This window comes from Scyliorhinus torazame, chromosome 12 (genome assembly GCF_047496885.1).
Source record: "Scyliorhinus torazame isolate Kashiwa2021f chromosome 12, sScyTor2.1, whole genome shotgun sequence".
NCBI classification, from domain to species: Eukaryota; Metazoa; Chordata; class Chondrichthyes; order Carcharhiniformes; family Scyliorhinidae; genus Scyliorhinus; species Scyliorhinus torazame.
Genome location: NC_092718.1, coordinates 163,345,878 through 163,371,870, shown reverse-complemented (window position 1 = coordinate 163,371,870; position 25,993 = coordinate 163,345,878).

The following is a 25,993-nucleotide window of genomic DNA, read 5'->3' as shown; positions in this document are numbered from 1 at the left end:
GCCGGGCGTCATTTTACGACCCCCCCCCCCCCCCCCTGCTGGGTCGGAGAATCGCCGGGGGCTGCCGTGAATCCCGCCCCCGCCGTTTGCCGTAGTCTCTGGCACCGGATATTCGTCGGGGGCGGGAATCGGACCGCGCCGGTTGACGGGCCCTCCCCCGCTCGATTCTCCGGCACGGATGGGACGAAGACCCGCCGATAATTTGCCTGTCCCGCCGGCGTGGATTAAACCACCTTTTGAACGGCGCGACAAGGCGGGGCGGGGTCCTGGGGGGGGCGAAGGGCGATCTGGCCCCGGGGGGTGCCCCCACGGTGGCCTGGCCCGCGATCGGGGCCCACCGATCCGCGGGTGGGCCTGTGCCGCGGGGGCACTCTTTCCCTTCTGCCTGCGCCACGGTTTCCACCATGGTGGAGGCGGAACAGACTCCCTCCACTACGCATTCGTGGGAAACTGTCAGCGGCCGCTGACGCTACCGCGCATGTGCCGCCCGGGGATGTCATTTCCGCGCCAGCTGGCGGGGCAACAAAGGCCGTTTCCGCCAGCTGGCGGGGCGGAAATTCCTCCGGCGTCAGCCTAGCCCCTCAATGTTGGGGCTCGGCCCCCAAAGATGCGGAGCATTCCGCACCTTTGGGGCGGCGCGATGCCCGTCTGATTGGCGCAGTTTTGGGCACCAGTCGGCGGACATCGCGCCGTTTCCGGAGAAATTCGCCCCATATCCCTGTCTCGTGGCAACCTCGGCAAATTCCACAGCACTTTACAGCCAATCAAGCACATTTGAAGTTGTAGGCACTGTTAGAATGTAAGGAACAGAACAGCTAATTTCCACATAGAACATAGAACATAGAACAATACAGCGCAGTACAGGCCCTTCGGCCTACGATGTTGCACGGAAACAAAAGCCATCTAACCTACACTATGCCATTATCATCCATATGTTTATCCAATAAACTTTTAAATGCCCTCAATGTTGGCGAGTTCACTACTGTAGCAGGTAGGGCATTCCACGGCCTCACTACTCTTTGCGTAAAGAACCTACCTCTGACCTCTGTCCTATATCTATTACCCCTCAGTTTAAAGTTATGTCCCCTCGTGCCAGCCATTTCCATCCGCGGGAGAAGGCTCTCACTGTCCACCCTATCCAACCCCCTGATCATTTTGTATGCCTCTATTAAGTCTCCTCTTAACCTTCTTCTCTCCAACGAAAACAACCTCAAGTCCATCAGCCTTTCCTCATAAGATTTTCCCTCCATACCAGGCAACATCCTGGTAAATCTCCTCTGCACCCGCTCCAAAGCCTCCACATCCTTCCTGTAATGCGGTGACCAGAACTGTACGCAATACTCCAAATGCGGCCGTACCAGAGTTCTGTACAGCTGCAACACGACCTCCCGACTCCGGAACTCAATCCCTCTACCAATAAAGGCCAACACTCCATAGGCCTTCTTCACAACCCTATCAACCTGGGTGGCAACTTTCAGGGATCTATGTACATGGACACCTAGATCCCTCTGCTCATCCACACTTTCAAGAACTTTACCATTAGCCAAATATTCCGCATTCCTGTTATTCCTTCCAAAGTGAATCACCTCACACTTCTCTACATTAAACTCCATTTGCCACCTCTCAGCCCAGCTCTGCAGCTTATCTATATCCCTCTGTAACCTGCTACATCCTTCCACACTATCGACAACACCACCGACTTTAGTATCGTCTGCAAATTTACTCACCCACCCTTCTGCGCCTTCCTCTAGGCCATTGATAAAAATGACAAACAGCAACGGCCCCAGAACAGATCCTTGTGGTACTCCACTTGTGACTGTACTCCATTCTGAACATTTCCCATCAACCACCACCCTCTGTCTTCTTTCAGCTAGCCAACTTCTGATCCACATCTCTAAATCACCCTCAATCCCCAGCCTCCGTATTTTCTGCAATAGCCTACCATGGGGAACCTTATCAAACGCTTTGCTGAAATCCATATACACCACATCAACTGCTCTACCCTCATCTACCTGTTCAGTCATCTTCTCAAAGAACTCAATAAGGTTTGTGAGGCATGACCTACCCTTCACAAAGCCATGTTGACTATCCCTGATCATATTATTCCTATCTAGATGATTATAAATCTTGTCTCTTACAATCCCCTCCAAGACTTTACCCACTACAGACGTGAGGCTCACCGGTCTATAGTTGCCGGGGTTGTCTCTGCTCCCCTTTTTGAAGAAAGGGACCACATTTGCTGTCCTCCAGTCCTCTGGCACTATTCCTGTAGCCAATGATGACATAAAAATCAAAGCCAAAGGTCCAGCAATCTCTTCCCTGGCCTCCCAGAGAATCCTAGGATAAATCCCATCAGGTCCCGGGGACTTGTCTATTTTCAGCCTGTCCAGAATTGCCAACACCTCTTCCCTACGTACCTCAATGCCATCTATTCTATTAGCCTGGGGCTCAGCATTCTTCTCCACAACATTATCTTTTTCCTGAGTGAATACTGACGAAAAATATTCATTTAGTATCTCGCCTATCTCTTCAGACTCCACACGCAATTTCCCATCCCTGTCCTTGACTGGTCCTACTCTTTCCCTAGTCATTCGCTTATTCCTGACATACCTATAGAAAGCTTTTGGGTTTTCCTTGATCCTTCCTGCCAAATACTTCTCATGTCCCCTCCTTGCTCGTCTTAGCTCTCTCTTTAGATCCTTCCTCGCTACCTTGTAACTCTCCATCGCCCCAACCGAAACTTCACACCTCATCTTCACATAGGCCTCCTTCTTCCACTTAACAAGAGATTCCACTTCCTTGGTAAACCACAGTTCCCTCGCTCGACGCCTTCCTCCCTGCCTGACCGGAACATACTTATCAAGAACACGCAGTAGCTGATCCTTGAACAAGCCCCACTTGTCCAGTGTGCCCAACACTTGCAGCCTACTTCTCCACCTTATCCCCCCCAAGTCACGTCTAATGGCATCATAATTGCCCTTCCCCCAGCTATAACTCTTGCCCTGCGGTGTATACTTATCCCTTTCCATCATTAACGTAAACGTCACCGAATTGTGGTCACTGTCCCCAAAGTGCTCTCCTACCTCCAAATCCAACACCTGGCCTGGTTCATTACCCAAAACCAAATCCAACGTGGCCTCGCCTCTTGTTGGCCTGTCAACATATTGTTTCAGGAAACCCTCCTGCACACACTGTACAAAAAACGACCCATCTATTGTACTCGAACTATATCTTTTCCAGTCAATATTTGGAAAGTTAAAGTCTCCCATAATAACTACCCTGTTACTTTCGCTCTTATCCAGAATCATCTTCGCCATCCTTTCCTCTACATCCCTAGAACTATTAGGAGGCCTATAAAAAACTCCCAACAGGGTGACCTCTCCTTTCCTGTTTCTAACTTCAGCCCATACTACCTCGGAAGAAGAGTCCCCATCTAGCATCCTCTCTGCCACCGTAATACTGCTCTTGACTAGCAGCGCCACACCTCCCCCTCTTTTGCCTCCTTCTCTGAGCTTACTAAAACACCTAAACCCCGGAACCTGCAACATCCATTCCTGTCCCTGCTCTATCCATGTCTCCGAAATGGCCACGACATCGAAGTCCCAGGTACCAACCCATGCTGCCAGTTCGCCTACCTTGTTTCGTATACTCCTGGCATTGAAGTCGACACACTTCAAACCACCTACCTGAACACTGGCCCCCTCCTGCGACGTCAAATCTGTGCTCCTGACCTCTCTGCTCTCATTCTCCCTTACCCTAAAACTACAATCCAGGTTCCCATGCCCCTGCTGCATTAGTTTAAACCCCCCCAAAGAGCACTAACAAATCTCCCCCCCAGGATATTTGTGCCCCTCAGGTTCAGATGTAGACCATCCTGTCTGTAGAGGTCCCACCTTCCCCAGAAAGAGCCCCAGTTATCCAGAAATCTGAATCCCTCCCGCCTGCACCATCCCTGTAGCCACGTGTTTAAATGCTCTCTCTCCCTATTCCTCATCTCACTATCACGTGGCACGGGCAACAACCCAGAGATAACAACTCTGTTTTTTCTAGTTCTGAGCTTCCATCCTAGCTCCCTGAAAGCCTGCCTGACATCCTTGTCCCCTTTCCTACCTATGTCGTTAGTGCCAATGTGGACCACGACTTGGGGCTGCTCCCCCTCCCCCTAAGGACCCGGAAAACACGATCCGAGACATCACGTACCCTTGCACCTGGGAGGCAACATACCAAACGTGAGTCTCTCATGCTCCCACAAAATCTCCTATCTGTGCCCCTGACTATAGAGTCCCCAATTACTAATGCCCTGCTCCTCTCCCCCCTTCCCTTCTGAGCAACAGGGACAGACTCCGTGCCAGAGGCCCGTACCCCATGGCTTAGCCCTGGTAAGTCGTCCCCCCCACAAGTATCCAAAGCGGTATACTTGTTTCTCAGGGGAACGACCGCAGGGGATCCCTGCACTGACTGCTTTTTCCCAGTCCCTCTTACAGTTACCCACCTATCTCCAATCTTTGGTGTAACTAATTCCCTGAAGCTGCTATCTATGACCCCTTCTGCCTCCCGAATGATCCGAAGTTCTTCCAACTCCAGCTCCAGTTCCCTAACTCGGTCTTGGAGGAGCTGGAGATGGCAGCACTTCCTGCAGGTAAAATCAGCAGGGACACTAACTGCATCCCTCACCTCAAACATCCTGCTGGAGGAACATTGCACTCCCTTCCCTGCCATTCCTCTAACTTTCTACCAAGATCTGGCTAACAACTAAATTAAATTTTTTATAAAAAATAATAATAATATAATAAAATATGGTACTTACCTCAGACCAATGGGTTTTATTATTAGGTTAGAGGAGGAGGGCGGGTGGGAGACACTACACGTGTAGTGTCTCGGGTTTCCACTCCACCAGAATTTATTGGTGAGTGTCTTCCCAGACGTCCGCAGGTCGACTTCCTGTTCCCGCCTAAAACACTAATTTAAAAAAAAGAAAAATTCTCAGCTCCTGCTGAAATTGACTAACCAGCCAGCTCCACTCCCGCCGAAATCGACTGGCCTGCCCCTGCAAAGACAAGTGCTTTTAAAGGACAGACTTACCTCCCAGCAGCCACTTCCGCACTGCTCCCGCTGAAACTGACTAACCAGCCAGCTCCACTCCCGCCGAAATCGACATAACAAGCTTCAACAAACACTATCAATCCGATAATGAATGGAATATCTAGCTTTTTTTCCAAGTGATGTCGGTTCAGGGATAACTTATTGGTCAGGAAGTTGGGTAGAACTGCTCGACTCTTCCTCAATATGTCGCTCATGGGATCCTTCATGTCCACCTCAGAAAACAGATAGGACCTTAGGTTAAGGATGACATCTGTAACAGTGCAGCAGTCTGTCTCTCAGTACCACACAGAAATGTCAGCCTAGACTTGAGCCCATAACCTTGTGATTTAAGACAGGTGTACCAACACTGAGCCAGCACCATGCACTGTGGTTCTTATTCTTTCCTTATTTTTAGATCAACCCAAACTCCATGTTATGAATTTTCATTTCAGGCTCAGGAACCTGCCGGCCAGAACATTTCTGGGCCTCAACCACGCACCTTGGCAACGGCAGTGACAATGACATTTTCAAAGTGGCAGCCGCTAATTGGTCCAGAGGTGAGTTTGGCCCCAATGAGAGGCATGGGCATCAGTGAGGCACAGAGGGAATCGGCAGCTATGATTGGACGTGCTGCTGCCTTTCTAAATGAATGAGCAGAGAGCAAGAGGTGGTTTGGGCAGAAATCCATAGATGGCTTCCACCTTCCACACCTCCTTTCCAGCCTTGCCATCGTCTAAACTGATTGCCCCCCACCCTACGCGTGATTGAAAATTCAGCCCCATGTATCCTCCTCCTTGCATGTTGACCTTGATTGTTTTGGCAGAAGCTGAGGAATGCGGACAGTCTGGGACAATCTGCCTATTGATTGTCCCATCCCTCCAGTGGGGGAGGGCCCATCTCCCGGACTACATTGTAAACCACATGGGCAACAGTGATTAAAACAAGCTTTACCCCTTCACTCTGCGGCGTAGCACAGGAACTGGGTCTCCACACCAGCCAGCACTAAGTGACAGTGGTGACCAACCAATTTGGAACTAAGCCTTGCATACATGTAACTATTTTGCCAGCACTGAATTTACCTTCCACCAGCTGATAAAACAAAATAACACCCCGTAGATCCCAAATAAAACACATCGAACCAAATGTCTGGAAAAAATAACTGGAGGTTCAGGACACTTGCCTCATATGCAAATCATCCAGCAAGTTCAAGGAAGAGACACTATGGGTTGTGAATCTCCCAATTTACACTGCTCCACCGCTTGCACTGGCCAAACAGAATCTTGCCTTTAGCCTCTCCATTCGTTTTAAGTATTGGTTAGATTTGTACAATAATTGCACATTAAACTGCTGCAGAAAGTTACGGTTCATAAATAATAGCTCAAGTACCCTTTTAACAATGAGATAATTGTTCATGCAATGCATGGCAATATTTGGAATGTCGGAGATCTGGGAGTCTAGGGGAGAAGAGAGGCTGACGTTTTGGCCTATGCCTTCCTGGTGGCCCGGAGACAGATTTTGCTGAGATGGAGGGACTCAGAGCCTCCAAAGTCGGGGGTTTGGGTCAGTGACATGGCAGGGTTTCTTAGGCCAGAGAAAATTAAGTTTGCCTTCAGGGGTTCAATACAGGGGTTCGCTCCGAGGTGGCAGCCGAACATCGACTTCTTCATGGAAAATTGACCGTCAGCGGGGGGGGGTAGGGGCATGGAAGTGACGATTAAGGGCAGGGAATCTATTGTATGGGTAGTTAGGGTTTAGGGCTAGGGGGAGTTGGGTGTGTTATTGTGGGTTTTTTGCGTGTGTTAGATCTCTCTGTTGTTTAAAATGTTAAAATGTTAAAATTATAAATGCCTCAATAAAATATTTTCTAAAAAAGAAAGTTAATGCAATGCCAATCCCACTGTCTGGCCCAAAAAGTGACCAATTGAAACAGTTGGAGTCTCATTCACGCATTACATAATTGTTGTCAGAGATTTTTTAAATGTACAAATTAAATTTTACTTTAAATTTCTTCTTTTAATCTTTATTTCCTTTCTGTGAGTGATTGTGAGTGGTCTTCTTGGAGCTTCGGGGAGATGTCTCGCTGGGTTACAGTTGCCCTTGGCCAACGGGTCTGCCCCCTTTGTTGCTCGGGCAGTGTCTGGGTCCCATTGGCTCTGCTCTTGGGGGATTTTACTCGCGGAATTGGGGTATCGAACGCTTTTCACTTCCATATCCAGTGAGCCCTAGAGTTCCTAGATCCCATTCTCCATGTTTTCAAGCGAGAGGAATAACTTTATGGCCTATGTTGGGCCATCATATTGTTTATTCCACATGCGAAGCAATCCCGCAGCTTCTCCAGAAGGGATGGCCCATTGTCGCAATGCTCGGCCAGCTTGCATAGGTGTGTGAAGAAGTCTGTGGCCGACTCACCTGGGGTTCGCCCAGCTGTGATGATCCTGCATCTCTGTACTATCACCAACAGTTTGGGTGGTAATGGTCCACCACAAGTCATCCAGCTCATCAAAAGTCTTTAAACCTGGGGCTGCTGGGTCAGTAAAGCTTTTGATGACGCTAAAGGTTCGGGCTCCACACGCGGTCATGAGTTTATTGGCCATGGCATTCACCTGAAAGGAATGCTGCATTCATTCAGCGTACCGGGCCCATTCTTTCTCCAAGTTGGACATGAGCCTCTTGTGGCATCCAGGGAATATGTGACCATCAATATTCACATGGGACTGTATGAATACACCCAGCTTCCATTTGGAGTATAATCCGCCTGTGCAATCTTCCAGTGGGTTATGGAGAGCATTCTTCTAGGGCTCCAAAGGGTGGCAGTCTACTTAAATGATATTTTGATTAATGGAGCCATTGAGAAGGAACACCTGGATAATTTAGAGGAAGTCCTCCACCATCTCTCCGCCTAAAAAGGGGCAAGTGTGTATTCCAGGTGAAAGAGGTCACATACCTGGGGTACCTGGTCGACAAGGAAGACTTGCACCCATTGGAGGAGCTATCATGCAGGCCCCACACCTGAGAAAAAAACAGAGCTACGGTCATTCCTAGGACACGTAAACTATTATGGAAAATCCATTCTGAATCTGGCAACCATATTGACACCGCCACATGCACCTCTAAAGAAATGGGCATGGAGGGCACCACAAGAAGAAGCATTTGCAAAGTAAAACAACAACTACCATCCTCTAGGCTGCATTACGATCCTTCCAGACCATTCCTGACCACCTGCGATGCTTCCCCATCGGACATCGGGGTGGTGTTGTCCCACCGGACGGAGAGGCCAATAACCTGTGTGTCAAGAACTTTGGCCGATGCAGAGGTAGGTAGGCTCAGATCGAAAAGGAAGGACTTGCCGTGATCTTTGCGGTGAAATAATTCCACCCGTACATGTGCAACTTTGCAATTATCATGGACCACAAGCCGTTGCTTGGCTTGTTCAAAGAAGACAAGGCAATGCCATCGATCGCGTCAGCCAGGGTCCAGCGCTGGGCATTATTGTTGGCGGTGTATGAGGATCCTTTCGAGTATCGAATGTAAGTTGCGCCATGTCATCCTACGTGGGTGACTACAGGAAAACTGCTTGAGGAACTGCAGGTCTTCACAACTAAGCAGAAAGAGCTTAGCATTGAGGATAGCATTCCCTTGTGAGGAGCCCATCTACTGGTCCCCCGGCAAGGCAGGAAAGTCACATTGCAGGACCTGCACAATGGACACCGGGGATGTCCAAAATGAAAATGTTCACCAGAAGTTACATGTGGTGGCCAGTGCTTGATGGCGACATCGTGAGGTTAGTGGAGCAGTGCACAGCATGTCAAGAGCATCAGAACCCCTGCCATCAGCTTCACCCCTGGGAGTGGCCAGGCCAGCCCTGAGTGTGGTTCCTCGCTGACTTCACTGGGACTTTCTTAGGGTCAATGTTTAGCTGCTCAGAAGTCCCGAGAAGTTTAACAACAAATGTTTATTTAGTCAAACAAAAGTAAGAACTGCACCGCCGGGACTATCGATCTGCCGGTTCCAATCCCGGATACTAGGCCTCCGGCTCTCAGTGGGGAAGCTCGTATTCCATGAGGAGGTCATCCCCATGGGTCTCATGGGGGTAATTACATCTCTCCCCCTCCAAAGTCCGTGGGTCCCTCTGTTGTTGAGGGTGGAGCAGGTCCCCTTTGCCACTTCACCCTCGGCTGACTTTCCAGCATTTGTGGGCCAGGTCAGTGGGGGGTAACAGGTCAGGCAGTGTCGATCCTGCGCTGATTATCTCGGGGGTGCATCGATGGTCTCCCCATGGCCAAACTGCCATACGGGACTATAGATGCCGATGTCTCCATGTCTGACCCAGAATCCTCCATCTTGCACATATCAGTGTCCTGGCACTTGGGGGGAGTTGCCCCTTGGCCCCTGGGTGATGGGTAATAGGACAAAGGGCTGACTCATCTGGTGGGGCCTGCTGTGGTGCGGGTTACCAGCCTTTAAGGTGGTCCACGTGTTTGCACACCATCCATTCCTTGGTTTTGGCCAGATAAGAGACCAGTCCAGTTTTTCCACGGTCCAGTTTTCTCCACCAGGCACCATCTCCAAATTTCCTCGGGCTTGAACCCTCTGTCCTGCCTCCGGGGGCTATGGCACTTTTTCTAGAGATTTGGGCTGGATCTTCCAATTGCCGACAGCGAAATCGCGTTCGGCGATTGGCCATAGAATCCGTTTGTTGGCTGAAATCAGGGACGGCGCCGTTTTTCGGATGCTCCGCCCCCTCAAAAACAGTGTAATCACTGAGTACGCCGCACACCATTGGGACAGCCTCAGGATGTCAACAGAGGGCATCCCCCAATGCTCTGCCCCCGATGGGCCGAAGTCGGTCACGTGTCCTCTTAGTTTTCAGGGACCTCCCATGGCGGCTGCGGACTGTGTACAACGCCACCACAATCGGGGGCAGGGGAAGCCGTCCTGCTGGCCGAGGGAGCTTTGGTGGGGGCTGGGGGGACTGGCGGAGGGTGGTCTGGGGGTGGTGAGGGGGTTACGGGGGACACTATCTGGCAGTCCGGGTCCACGTGCGGCCAGCGCCATGTTGTACCTCTCATTATTTCTCTTTCTGTGTCTGAATTGACATTGAATTTGGGGTGGCGGTGGTGTGGCAATATTGTCACTGGACTAGTAATCCAGAAACCCAGGAAAAAGCTCTGGGGTCCAGGGTTCAAATCCCATCATGGCAGATGTTAAAATTTGAATTCAATAAAAATCTGGAATTGAAAGTCTAATTATGACCATGAAACCATTGTCAATTGCTGTAAAAACATCTAGGTCCTTCAGGGGAGGAAATCTGCTGCCCTTACCTCTCTGGCCTACATGTGACTCCAGATCCACAGCAATGTGGTTGATTCCTAAATGCCGTCTGAAATGGCCCAGCAAGCCACTCAGTTCAAGGGAAATTAGGTATGGGCAACAAATGTTGGCCCACCCACCGACACCCACATCCCACAACGAATTTTTTAAAAATTCACCCTCCTTAAATCATTCCTCCGAGTTCCTTTTAATCTCAAACTGACTGATAACCTCCTCCAGCTACATTTTGCCCAAGAGCTCAGTTTTAATACTCTGATTTTAAGACATTTTGCGAGATGTGAATCATATATTTTTGCTCCCCCCTGTTCTCCAGTGGGTAATAATGTTGCCAAAAGGGCAGATGAATCTGCTTCTAGGCTTCCATCAACTTAGGGAGAGCCTGTTGCTCGGAGATGCACAATGCGGTCTGGATGACAAATCTCACGCTGAAATCCCTGCTCTTTACAAAGAGGCACCTGGCAACAACTTGGAATTTGCCACATTGGTCCATAACCCCCCTCCCCACTCCTCCCGCTGGAATGGCATCGCATGTTGGGTGTTTTCAATGTGTTACACACTATTCAGCTATCCTCGCCATCCATCTTTCTGTTCATATTCTGAATGTGGAACAAACTTTGAGAAAGCAAATGATCTACTCGCTACACAGCACTTCGGAGTTCATCTCAAAGTGAATGAGCACTTTAAAACCTCCCATATTTCTCATCTCTCCAAAGGATTAGACTGAAAGAGCGGTGCAGAAATAACACAACAACATAATATTCCATCAGGGATGCAGCAAACAGCTGCAAGGCACCTTTTGAAGAAAGGAACTGGTCAGTCAAGTCACTCCTGGGCCTATGTTGTATGTCTCATAACAGCTGGCTCAGGGAAAACTGTAGAGAGAGAAAAATGATTGTGCTCAAAGGTATAATTATAATTGTTAGAAAGTGGTGAATCGCAATGTAAAAATACCTCTAGTTGTTAAACATACTCTTGTGCTGTGATACTGAGTCATCTAGAGCAGGTTAGCTCTCAACTTTGATCAGACATCTGAGCTGAATTAATTGATCTCAGAGGACTGAGGTAATTGGGAAGAAAAGGAATTGGCTAAGGTTCATTGCTACGGTTCGTTCTCCTGTAACTGCCTGATAAGAACTGATCATGGGTGGCAAATGAGGATAGGATTAGGCTCAGATGAGATGCTCACTGTGGTGGGATTGTCGCCTCGGTGGATTGATGTGTCATGAATAGTAAAGTTAAGGAAGGTAGCCAGTGTCCCGGAAACCTTAACTGCCCAACAGGAGTCACTGTCTTCCGGAGAGGAGTGATGAAAATAAGAAAAAACTCCAATAGTCTCAACTGATCAGTAACATCGTTCCTCAGCCCTGACATTCCATGTGGGAACATGACCTGTGTTCCCAATGTAGCTCCCAGGTCCCTCGTCCTGGTCCATTGCCCCCAGCCCCATCTCAGTGTTCTTCATCCCATCCAGGTTCTTCCAACCTCACCCTAGTGCCGCCTGACCTGTCTCCAGCATCCCAAACGTGAGCCCAGGACCGGTCATGGTCATCGAGGCTACATCAGAAATACCTGTTGTTCTCTAGTCATTTAAATGGAATAAATTAAAAATGAGGAACTGCAATCGATCTCACTGCCCCAGTGTAGAGAAAGTAACTCAAAAACGAGCGAGGATCACACATGTGATTGGTGTTCGCAGGCAAGGCAGAGAGTTCGGCTAATTTGATGCTCAGACTGGAGACAGATTGGGTACAAACACATGGGCCATCTTTTGTTTTATAAATTTAGTGTACCCAATTCATTTTTCCAATTAAGGGACAATTTAGCGTGGCCAATCCACCTTCTGTGCTCAACTTTGGGTTGTGGGGGCGAAACTCACGCAAACACGGGGAGAATGTGCAAACTCCACAAGGACAGTGACCCAGAGCCGGGATCGAACCTGGGACCTCGGCGCCGTGAGGCAGCAATGCTAACCACTGTGCCACAAAGCTGCCCCCACATGGGCCATCTTAAAGGGATGCCGGATCCACTTTTGCTCTTGTGGTACATGTAGATGATTGGACATTGGTTTGACAACACAGATAAGGCATAGAATATTGATGGCCATTTTCCCTCAGGCTCAGTTGAACATTAATATTCTGAGTGCCTCTGACAGCCACTCTCCCCCCCTGTTACATGCTAACTGTGGTTTTCAACGGCTGCTGTTCAGTGCAGTCGGGCTCCTTTTTCACTGAAAATAGTTAGTGCCGTAGAATTCAGACGATAGCAATCAGCGTTCCAGGCCCGAACGACTCACTGTGTGAAAAAGTTTTTTCTCAGATCACATTTGCTTCTTTTACAATTCAATTTAAATCTGTGCCCTCTTGGTCTCGATCCTTTTACGAGCAGGGACAGATCCTCCCTGTCTACTCTGTCCAGCCACCTCATGATTTTGAAAATCTCTATCAAATCTACTCTTAGCCTTCTTCTGTCCAAGGAGATCAGTCCCAACCTCTCCAATCCATTTTCGCAAATGAAGTTGTCGAAGTTAGCTGTGATTTGAAGAGTTTGCTGCATCTGCAGCAGTGATACGCACTGCATCAGAGCTGTAAGATAGTGCACATTGTATTCTAAACGATGCAACAGTCAACATTGAAGAGATTCAAAATTTGAAATGTTCTATGAGACGGGTTGAGGGCTTTCCTTTAACTTGAGAAAGATTCAATTAGAATACCAAGATGTATAATTCATTCACATCAATGAGTTAACTCGAGTGGACACATAGGTCCTCCAGGAGTGGCTGAAGTCTAAATTCCATTACTAAATGGTAATCATGTCACTGATGTTAATGAGCTGATGCAACACCAAGAAACCAAAGTTGGGCAATACTTGGTTAGGCACCGCTGAAACAACCTGGGCGGGATTCTCCAAAATGGAGGCAGAGTGTTCGCGCCGTCGTGAACGCCGTCGAGGTTCACGGCGGCGCGAAACGGCCCCAATCCCGACCGATTCAGGGCCCGATAATGGGCTAGGAGCGGCGCTGCATCATTTACATGTATAAAGGCGGCGCCACATGCATGACGTGGCCGGCGCCGCATAACTGGCATCACATGCGCATGCGCGGGTTGGCCGGCATCAATCCGCGCATGCGTGGTTGCCGTCCTCTCCGAGTCGGCCCCGCAAGAAGATGTCAGACGGATCGTGCGGGGCTGCGGAAGAAAAGAGGTCCTCCTTCAGAGAGGCCGGCCCGATGATCGGTGGGCACCGATCGCGGGCCAGACCCCATTTGATGCCCCCCCCCCGGTGCAGGATCCCCCTCCCCCCCCCGCAGGCCGCCCCCCCCCAGCGTTCCCACGCTGTTCCCGCCGGCAACGACCAGGTGTGGACGGCGCCGGGGGGAACCCGCCGTTTTGGGCTGGCTGCTCGGCCCGTCCGGGCCTGGGAATAGCAGGGGTGCCGGAGAATCGCCATTTTGGGTGTCTCGGGCGATTCTCCGGCCTGTGCCGCGCGGAACTCGACTGGGCCGTTCACACCGCTTGGGAGAATCGCGGGAGGGCGTCGGACCGGCGTCGCGGGAAAATCTGGCGACCCAGGCAATCCTCCCAACCGGCGCGGGAGCGGAGAATCGCGCCCCCTGTGTTTGGAAACAAGGCGCACCCTGTTTTGGTGGGGCCAGTCAGTCAACAAGTTACAGCTGAGGTGCTTCTGACCTACTTGCGTTCAGACAAGGTTTGTGGAAACACTGCGGTGAGCGGCTGGAGGAGTTGGCAGGGTTCTGCTGACCACAGGTGGAGGGAAAATTACATTCCTTCCATAGATATGGGGGCAGTAGCTACAGTCCACTCATATGAGCAGGATTTGGAATGGAAGAGGCAGAGAGGGAAGCTCTGTGAAGAGGGATAAAGAGGAAGACTGTCCTTAGAAGGCCCTACCCTGAATGGGTCATGTGGGAGCACCACGCCTACTTTGGGATGAGGCATGAGCAGTTACTCGGAGGACTTTGCTGCCCTGAGGACGTAGTAACATGGTTGTGACTCTTCCTTCACGACAGCCTGGGTCCTCTAACCAGGATGAGGATGGTTCTTCCAGTGCCAGTGAAGATCACTGTCACCATTTCTTTCTTTGTAACTGGTTCCTTCCAACCCACAGCTGACAACATCAGAACGGTATCACAGTTCCCCATCCATAAGCATCAGGAAGATGACAGGGGTGCTTGACAGGAAGAGATGGAACTTTATTCTCTTTCCCTTGATGGACCAGGATGAGAGGACACATGGATTCACCCAGGTAGTAAGCTTCCCAATGGTATAGGATACCATTAACAGCTCATAAATGGCTCTGGCGCCCCCATATCAAAAGAAAGCAATATCACAACTGCAAGACCTATCACTCAATGTGCACCTACACCAAGGAATTTGGTGAATATTCCCTATCCGGGCAGCAATGTTTTTATATTGTGACAATCAGCAATCATTCTGAATCTCCAAGACACAATGAGCATGGCTGCTCAGTAACACAGGCTACCCCTTCCATAAGTAGATTGTGGATCTCTTGTGCCAATTCATCGTGAGAAGATCAGAGGGTCTTCAGTGAAATCCATGGAGCCACTTGCAATATTGAGGTGCAAACCGTCAATCTCCTTAAAGCAGGATGTTTCGCTGTTGAGGTTGTTTGGGGGAACTGGTTACAGTACACGCCCAAGCAGATCTTCATGTTTGCAATGGTGCATTTTGACCCGCACAGCCCGGTATTTCTGATAGTCCAGCAGCTGCCTCCTGGAATTTGAAACCTGCTCATACCTCATCCCAACGTAGGAATGGTGCTGTAACTTTAAATATTGGGAGGAGGAGGAAGGGAGGAGACAACATCCACCACCTACAACTGGATGGACAAGAGGGGCTGCATTGTCGGACTTTGCTTCAGTTAAAAATAATTTACCCACCGCAAAGTGGACCCAGGCATCCATTTCAGACTCCCATTCATAAAGTCCCTTTGGCCAACATCACTCAATAAAAAACAACATCAAAAACCTTCATTTGACAACGTTATCTAGCAACATATCAATGATGCTAAAACAAAAGGAATAATCACCCTCATACATCCCTCAGTTTTTTTTCTGTCATGGGATGTGGGTGTCGCCGGCAAAGCCAACATTTGTTGCCCTATCCTAATTGCCCTTGAACTGAGTGGCTTGCTGGACCATTTCGGAACCATATTGCGGTGGGCCCGGAGTCACATGTAGGCCAGACCAGATAGGAATGGCAGATTTCCATCCCAAAAGGACATTACTGAACTAGATGTGTTCAGTCAATTACAGTTTTGTGGTCACCATTACCGAGTTTAGCTTTCAATTACAGATTTTATTTTTTAAAATAAATATAGAGTACCTAATTTTTTTTTCCAATTAAGGGGCAATTTAGCGTGGCCAATCCACCTAGACTGCACATCTTTGGGTTGTGGGGGTGAGGCCCACGCAAACATGGGGAGAATGTGAAAACTCCACACGGACAGTGAGTGACCCGGGGCCGGGATCGAACTCGGGTCCTCAGCGCCATGAAATTTGAATTCAATAAAAATTTGGAATGAAATAAAAGTCTAATGATGACCATGAAACCATTGTCGATTGTTGGAAAAACCCATCTGGTTCACTAATGTCCTTTAAGGAAGGAAATCTGCTGTCTTTACCTGGTCTGTCCACATGTGACTCCAGTCCCACAGAAATGTGGTTGACTCTTAACTGCCCCATCAAGGGCAATTAGAGCTGGGCAATAAATGCTGGTACAGCCTGCAATATGCACATCCCATGAACGAATAAAAAAAAAGATAGCAACTTACCACCATTGAAGGTTGTCTCAACATGTTCGGCGCCATTGGTTCAATGGTAAGAAAGTCCATGATTCTGCTCCAAGGCGTTGAGGGAATTGAATCGTGGAGGTCCTCTGCTGGTCATTGTCTCTCCCTCCTATTGTGGTGGCCTTCTAGAAGAGAGAGAGTAGTATTTCACAAACTGTGGACTGGGGCCTGCTAGGGATGGGCAGGGAGGCAGGGTAGAATCACTGCATTTCACCAGCATCGATGAATCCCTCAAATGGTGAGGAATAATGAAGGCTCCATTCCCATTCAACAATGATGGGTTCAGTAAATCTGCAAAATCACTTGGACTTCACTCTTCAAACCATTGGTCAAGAACAAATGGAGAAATTGAAAGATCTATGTGTCCTTTGAAAAAAGTGTTGTGAGGTGGCACAGTGGTGCAGTGGTTAGCACTGCTGTCTCACAGCGGCGAGGACCCGGGTTCGAGCCCGGCCTCGGGTCACTGTCTGTGTGGAGTTTGCACATTATCCCCGTGTCTGCGTGGGTCTCACCCCCACACCCCAAAGATGTGCAGGTTAGGTGGATTGGCCGCACTGAATTGCCCCTTAATTGGAGAAAAAAAGATTTGGGTACTTTACATTTATTTATAAAAAAGAAAAAAGTGTTGCAGCCTAGAGCAAGTTGTGGAAGCAAGATCTGTATTGTTTTCTTTGCAGTTGGAGAGTAAATCCTCACCTGACCACTGGAAAACCTCCAGCTACATTTTATTTCCTCGCAGCTAATGATCATCACATCCGCAAACTAAATCAAGAACAGAGGGTTGAATGGAAGTATATGCAGAGCAAAACATGAAATTTAGAGCCACAGCAGTAAAGTGCTTGTTGAATGTGATTGGCCAATGCTGGAAAGCAAACAACCCCATATAACAGCCATCCATTTGCTGTGACCAAGTTAGAAGGATCAGTGATCCCTGCTGAGGACTGCTCACAAATCCTCACACGAAACCTGCCATTCTGCAAAACACTGAAAACAGTATTCGGAAACATTAAATCTGACACTAACATCAACATCGCAGAGGAAGAACACGAGTTCAATGAGATCACACCTGCTGTTAGACATCTCCAGGATTCTCCCAAATCAAATCTGAGTGCTGCCAGCAGAGGGAAAACCAGTGGGCGGGATTCTCTGATCCTGATCGGTCGCGTTTCCCGACAGCGTCAACATGGCCTCAAGAGCAGCAATTCTGACCCCTACAGGGGGCCAGCATGGCACTGGAGCGACCCACTCTGCTCCGGCTGCTGTCAGATGGGCGCCGCGGGACTGCGCATGTGCAGTGGGGCCGGCGTCAATGCACGCATGCGCAGTGGGACCGGCGCGATTGCCGCACATGCGCGGTGGCTCCCGTCTCCGCGCCGGCCCCGACGCAACATGGCGTAGGGCTACAGGGGCCGGCGCGGAACAAAGGAGGCCCCCAGCCCGAGAGGCCGGAGCACCGATCGTGGGCCAGGCCACAGCAGAGATCCCCCCACGGGGTCGGACACCCCCCCCCCCCCAACCAGGCCGCCCTCAGATCCAGCCGAGGTCCCGCCAGGTTAGAACGGCGCCGGCGGAACTCGGGTTTTTTTGTCTCAGATCGGTGGTATTCCCTGGCATGGAGTTCATGTGGCAATTCTTTCCTTGTAGCTTTGAAAATCATTCAACTGGCTTTCAGCAGAATTGCACCTGGTCTTTCTGGGAAGCACTTCAGAATAAAGACAGTCACTTGAAAAAAACTGCGGTTACTGCTCAAAACAGATTGCACTTCAGAGTTAACGGACTGTGAAGAGCTATAATACAAACAAAACTTAACCATCCCTTTAAATAACCAGGACCAGCCAATCAAGAGGCTTGTAAAAGGTAATAGGCTGTGAAATTGAATGTAAACAATGCAGTTCAAAGCTTTTAGGTTTCTCAGCCTAACCATAGCCTTGAAACAATAAAGGAGGAATGAAATTGACTGAAAAAAGCACTAGAAAGGTTTTCAGCACATCAAAGGGAAGACTTTCACCTTTAACTATCAGATCTTTGATATTGACATGCCTGGAGAGACATCAAAGGGTTTCAAGGCTACAGATGGAAGACATTTAACTACAAGTTAACATGCTGAAAGGCAGTTTAATGATATTCAAAGCTACAGAGGGAAGACCTGTTTTTTGACTGGTCCATCCCATGCTATGAGAAAGCCCCCAAGCCCCACCTCCCCTTGGTACCTTGGAGGTAAGTGAAGGGAGGGCTCTCACCGCCTTGCACCCCCCACCTCCCCCCACCCCCAAGTCCACGGCACCTGGACCCGACTTGTCAGGATGAGAAGAGATTGGCACACTTCGGACTTCCAGCTATTGGGGCCGAAGCATACCGGGAGGCCAGAGCATTCGGCCTCAAACCCCGTAAGTATATTTAAATGCATGGAACTCAGTTGAAATCAGTTTCTCTCCCAGAGTGGGCAAGAACTTGATTAAAACTAATGTCCTTGCTTGGGCTGGGGGCAGCAGGCTGGGAGATAACAATGGATTGACGTCTGGTGCGAATCCTGTTTTGGCACTCGTGTTCAATTCAACAGGCTATCAGGAATCCTGCCTGAGGCTCATTGCCCAGAGAATCACGGCCAATATCCCACTCCTGAATCCACCATAAATAAGTGATTATTTTACAAAGTGAACTATGTCATGATATGCAGACGTGCAGATAATGATATCCAGACAGGCACAGACAGGCAGTTAATGAACGCAGAGAACAGGGCATGACCAATGAGTGGGCAGGACACTCAGGGGTGGTATCTCACTATAAAAGGCATGAGGCACTCACACTCTGCCTCTTTCCACTGATGACCATCTACAGAGTGAGTCAGGGTGTATTTACTGCATCACACCTCCAGCACGTGGCTAAGAGCTAGTCGGGTTTAGTCAGACAGAGTAACCACACTTAGGTGAGCAGAGAGTCGAACTCATAGAGAACTGTGCTAACTGTGCTACTGGTTCAATAAATCAGATTGAACTAACTTCAAGGTCTGGAGTATCTTTTGGTTAAAGCTGCATCCAGTTGCAGCTTGTGTTATCCCAGAGTACATAACACGACAAACTATTTTCAGTTGGTGAACAAACTTTTCAGCTGATTTTATGTGACTGAATGCACTCTTAAATTAATGTCAAAGTTAGAATGTGTAATAATGTTACTGGTGAAGGTGAATGTTCATATGAGGGGCATGATTCAGCGGCCTCCTCATGTCAGACCTGGTGTCAGGATGAGGTGTTGAATCTCGCAAGAGACCGCACTCCTGATTCGCAATGCTCGAAACGTCTAGCCATCACTGGGCATGATCGAGATCAGCATACTTAAATAAATTATATGCCTCATTTAAATATACGTTCACTGGATTCACCCGGGGCCAGGACACACTGGCCATGCCCAGGAGACCTCAATAGGGCGCCGTTAGTACTGGTCCACACGAATGTTGTCCTGGCACAATGGCACCTGGGGAGTCTTCCAGACCATTGGTGACACCCAGGTGGGCAGAGACAGCACAGATTGGCACCCTGACCTTCTCTCTTGCACCCGGGCCAGGGTGCCTGGGTGGCACTGCTAGGCTGGTGGGGGCTCTGCCAGGGTGGCAAGCTGGCAATGCCAGAGTGCTCAGGTGCCAGATTGGTACAGCCAGAGATCGGTTCCAGGACGGGGGGAAATGTTACAATGGTTTGTTTCTAAAAGTATAAGCAATAAACTTAAATGTAGGGCGCGATTCAGCTGACTTGAGTTAAAGTACATTGAATGGCACGTTGAGCGGGGTGTTTCCCGGTGCCTTCAAAAACATTACTTTTTTTGGGGGGGTGCCTTACCAGGCTGAGGGGGGAGTTCCTGGAGGCCTCTTCAAGTTTGGAGGGTGAGGGGGGTGTCAAAAACAGTGCAGGGGGAGGTCAGGACATCCTTCCAAAATGGCGCGCCGATCTGCAAGGAGCGTTTCCTGCTGGTGCACTTTGAGAGAAGCTGCCTGAGGCCAAAAAAAGTAATGTTTTTGAAGGCACCGGGAAACACCCCGCTCAACGTGCCATTCAATGGACTTTAACTCAAGTCGGCTGAATCGCGCCCTACATTTAAGTTTATTGCTTATACTTTTAGAAACAAACCATTGTAACATTTCAAAAAAGTCTTTCACTCACGAAGATGAGGAGGCCCCAGCCCACCACCCAGCCCTCACTCGGATCCAATTCAGCTGCCAAGCCACAGCTACGACCCCTGGAGGGCTGTTGTCACATCAGGATTAGCTTTTTGAAAAGGCCGTGTTTATTTGTGCCACAGCACCAAGGGCAGCACTGCGCACTCATGTGTCACCCTTCCTGACGCCCTACAAGTTGGTGGCAGGAGTTACAGTAATGTTGGCTTGGAATCTGTTGCCAGCTATTGGCTGAGAAACAACCGCAGTTCCAAATATATCCGCCTACACTCTCTGGTCGCACTCTCCTGCTCTCATGTGGCTATCACTCTCAGTCCCAGTCTACCTCAGCTGAGCTTTGGGATTGTACTTGGATGAATGCCTAGAACGTAAATTATTTATTGAAAGCTACCCTCCTTCACTGAGGGATTTGGAGGTTGCTTAATGTTGGTGGTTGTTCCATATCTGCGCACTATGCATCAATGTGAATCTCAAGTAACGGAAGGCATTCTAAGTCGTGACTATCTGTGGCCATCATGGCAATCATTTTTCCATTCAGGCTACCAGCCTATTGTCATTTGGGACTATGGCAATTTTATCTTACTAGGTTCAAGTACTGGAAAGCAGGATGTCTTTCTTTGTAATGTGGTGGATATTTCATACATGTCCATGAGGATTATGCTGCTGAAACATCCTCCACTAACTGAACATGCATCCACACACCTGCCAACAGGCTGATAACCTTCATGAAGAGTCACTGAAAAACACAGTACAGTCTAGGGATCTAATCTGGAAGTTGCTAAACCTACAGTCACTTAGAAATCTTCCACAGGCTGCACTGCAGGAACTCACCAAGGCTGCTTAGGCAGCACCTTCCAAACCCAGCACCCTATCATCCGGAAGTACAAGGGCAGAGACACATAGGAACAACACCACCTGGAGGTTCCCCTCCAAGCCACTCACCACCCTGACTCGGAAATATATCGTCGTTCCATCACTGTCGCTGGGTAAAAATCTTGGAACTTCCTGCCTGACAGTGCAGTGGGTGTACCGACACCACAGGGACTACAGCGGTTCAAGAAGGCAGCTCACCACCACCATCTCAAGGGCAATTAGGGATGGGCAATCAATGCTTGCCCAGCCAGCGACGCCCACATCCCAAGAATGCATATGAATAAGGAAAGTCTGATAATCACAAGGGGAGGTTGCTTTGGAATGCTAATTGCGGAAAGTGCTAAAACTACTCAAAGACAGCAGCACGGTGGCCCAGTGAGTAGCACTGCAGTCTCACGGCACCGAGGTCCCAGGTTTGATCCCGGCTCTGGGTCACTGTCCGTGTGGAGTTTGCACATTCTCCCCGTGTTTGCCTCCACAACCCAAAAAGATGTGCAAGGTAGGTGGATTGGACAAGCTAAATTGCCCCTTAATTGGAAAATATGAATTGGGTACTCTAAATTTATTTTTAAAAAACTACTCAAAGACATGTTTATAATTAATCTCCCCTGATATATATTTTAATACCTTAGGATGGAGTTAGTTTGCATTTCAATCTCAGTGACATTTTCACACTCTATTCAGAAGAAAGTGAATATATTTTGTTGGTGTCAGCATGTGGTTCCTTCTATAACTGCAGGATGTACAGCGCCAGATCTGAGCTGCCAGTTTTTAAAAGGGCATTTATAATGCCAGCAAGTCAGAATCGTGGATTACCGCTGTGGCAGACTATTATAATATTCTATTTTTGGAGAATTCATTGACGCAGTTCTGGTGAGAAGGATATTAATCCCAACCCACGTATCTAAATATGTTATCCAAAACTGAGGCCACCGATTCAGGGAGATTTATCTGATGGCCTATAACCTCCACATAACTGGCATAAAAGACCTTTTTTCCTCAGTATTCATTATGGAATCAGCATTGGTGGGAAACATTGATTACCGTTCTTGAAATGAAAATCGCTTATTGTCACAAGTAGGCTTCAAATGAAGTTACTGTGAAAAGCCCCTAGTCACCACATTCCAGCACCTGTTCAGGGAGGCTGTTACGGGAATTGAACCATGCTGCTGGCCTGCCTTGGTCTGCTTTCAAAGCCAGAAATTTAGCCCTGTGCTAAATAGCCCCTTTACAGAGATTTTAGTATTGTCACCTGACATCTTGCACTAAATCATTAACAGGGAGCACCATAAAGGTGAAGGTTTCACAGAGTCATACTTAACAAACTCTGCTGGCTCACTCATGAATGTGATTGTGACGGAGCCCAGTCAATGCTGCATTACAAACTACATCTACCGGCCTCGTCGCACCCTACTTAGCGCCGTTGAAACTCGCAAGATGCCTCTTGCGAGATTCATTCGAGCCTCGTGATGCGTCGGAATCTGGATCTCTCCCTCACGGGGCGAGATCCAGATATACATATATAAATATCTCTACGTCAGATTCTTCCAGTGCTTGGGAACTAACTGTAATGATATGTATATAGGTACGGCAGTGAAGGGTTAATTATTACATCTCAGTGCAATTCAAACACTAGAGGGCACCACCAGTTCCCAGTATAAATATCAGACCACAGGGAATGCTGGGTAGTTAGCAAAGGAGAAGTATTGATCACAGCATGAGGAATAGTTTAGAGAGAGTGTTAACACAAGGTCATCATTAGTTAATGCTAGATTATAGATTACTGTTTAACAGATTCAACCTTACTTTATTGGTAGTTAGAGTTCAGTAATGTGTGCGAACTTTATTTAATTAATCGTTATTCAATAAATTAGCTTTGCTTCAATCTAAAGATTGGTGGTTTCTTTATCATCAACTCATCTGACCATTCTGGATCACAAGGCAAAGAATAACGACATATTACCACAGAGCGTTATATAACAATAACGGCCTCCCCAGCGAGGCCTGGATCAGGTGCCGTTTAGTACCTGTTCGCACAAACGTGGACCAGGCGCTACGCTACCCGGGATGGTCGGGGACAGGGCTGGATGGCGTCCGGCACTCCCGCTGGCACATGGGCATCTTGGAATTGCCAGCCTGGCATGTTGGCACTCCCACCCTGGCACTGCCAAGATGTCCAGGTGGCACTGCCAGGATGCCAGTTCCCAGGGAGGCACTTCCAAGAGGTCTAGGACTGAGGGGGACCCTGCCCATGAAAGGGGGGATGATGGGGAGTATAAAGGGTGAGGGGGTGAAGGGCTGGTATGAAGGGGCCTCATAAAGGTTGGGGCTGTTAACAGTGAGAATCCTGAAAGTGAGAGGCCGAAAGAGGGTGTGGGTGGCCTGAAAAGAGAGGGCCTACAGCGGGGTGTCAACACTTGGGGGAGGGGGTGTTGGGTAATGCCCATGTGTATGGTGGGTGACATTGCCCATGGGTGGAGGGTGTGAGGGACACTCAAGCTCACTCAGAGATTGGGGTACCCATTCAAAATGGCGCCCGAACTCTGAGGAGCCAGTCTCACTGGTGTGTTCAGCTCCCCAGTGTTGAAAACATTTCTAAGGCCGCATTCTCCATTTGGGAGACTATGGGCGTGATTCTCCGTTGCCCGACGCTGATATCGTAATCGGCGATCGGGTGGAGAATCCCTTCCGACGCCCAAATCGGGGGGTGGCGATGGTTTGACGCCGGTTTTCAAGTCTCTGCCCCCTCCAAAATGGTGTCATCGCATCGCGCGTGCACGCTGTTCAAACGGCATTGGTGCATCATCGGCAGGTCCCCACACGATGCTCCGCCCCCGATGGGCCGAATTCCCAACTGTGCGGTTGATGTGTGGTCTGAGCTGTCGGGAACACGACGTGGCGGCTGCGGACTGTGTCTCGCGCCGCCACACTCGGCTGGGATCCGTGTCGCTGGCCGGGGGGGCTTCCGCGAGGGCTGGGGAGACTGGTGGGTGTGGCCAGGGGGTGGCCTGTGATGTCGCATTTGGCAGATCGGGTCCGTGTGTATGTCAACAACCGCTGCAGGTCGCTGGCGTGCGCATGTGCGGCCAGGGACCCGGCCATTTCCCTACTTTTTTGGTGCGGGAGCCGAGTGCTTCACCCGGCGCTGCTGCGAGCCCCTCACCGATCCCAGAACCGGTGAGGGTTCAGCGGTGATTTTGGTGCCATGAAATGCCCGGGAATACTCCGTTTCAGCCGGCAGATAGCGATTCTCCGGAAAGATTTCTAAGTGTGGTAGTGAGCGGGAACTGCCGCGAGCTTCCCGGCGCTCGGCCTGGTGCGGCCGGCAAAGCTATTCAATGTTAATTGGTCCACTTAACAAGGCCCCACGGCTTCACGCCGCAAACAAAAGCTCACCGGCCGATTCGCCGGGATCGCGCTCGACAGCCCCTCATTAACAAGGTCGAGCAGCACTAAAGCAGCACTTACACAGCTAACCGCATTCAGCTCGCAGCCATGGCGATGAGACGACCTGCCCAAGGTTTGGAGACATGGACCTGGGAAGGCTCCAAGATGCGGTGGAGACCATGAGGGATGTCCTGTTCCCCCAAAGGTCGCGGAGGGTGAACCACAGGGCAGCCAGTGCCACCTGCGACGAAGTGGCAGCGGCCGTCAGCTTGGGTAGCGTGACCAGGAGAACTGACCTCCAGTGCTGCAAGATGGTCAACGACCTACCCCGGGCAGCATGGGTGAGTTAACACCAACCCCCCACCCCACGCACTAAGACTTTTTCACCCCTGCGTGAGCATCCCCCCCCCCAAAACCCTCCTTGTAGCCTTCAACCCTCCCTTTCCCCCCGGTTCAACTTCTCCCCCAACCCTTCCTTCACTAGCCCCACCCCACCACTGTGAGCCATGCATGCAGCTAACGATGCCCTCTCTATGTCTCTGCGGGAGAAGTTCTCCCACAATCGTCGGGAGAGGGCCGAGACTGGCGGAGGGGTGCCGGACATAAGAATCCTCACAACCATTGAGGAATGGGGCCCTGGAGGTGACAGAGGTTGCTGAGGACAAAGCAGCCACCAATACGGAGGTTGACGGACGCTGCAGAGGTGAGAATCCACCACGAGGCTCCACTCGGAGGGCCTGTCACACGTGAGTGGTGATTGCCTTACTGACTGACCCATCCCTCCCACTGACCACATGTCCATTCTCCTTCAAGTCCTCCAGCCGACGGCGCCGGCCCATCCCGGTTGGCCCCCTCCCCTGCCTCTCATGAGACCACCTCGGAGGAGAGCTCCGAGGATGCCTCAATCGACGTGTCGCAGCTGTCATCCCCATCCTCCACCAACGCAGAGACACGCACCTCGGTGGCAACTTTAGTGGTCAGGCCTCTGGGGCACATTCTGGTGAGCACCACACAGTTGCTGATGTACATCACATGGAGGCAGGAACGCCCAGGCGAGACAGCAGTCGGAAGCCTGCTGGATCCGTGGACCCAGCTGGGACCCAGCCAAATGCTGAGCCTATGAACCAGGCTATCCCAATGCTGATGGAGCTCCCATAGTCCCGCCATGTGTTCCCAGAGCCACTTTTCAGTCCGGGGTGAGGTTTGCAAAAAGTGAAGGTGGATCGTCCTTAAGGGTCGTGAGGCCGCAGACGGTGAGGGGGGGGGGGGGGGGGGGGGGGGGGGGGCAGAGGTCCGTCGAATTTCAAAGTAAGGCTTTGGAGG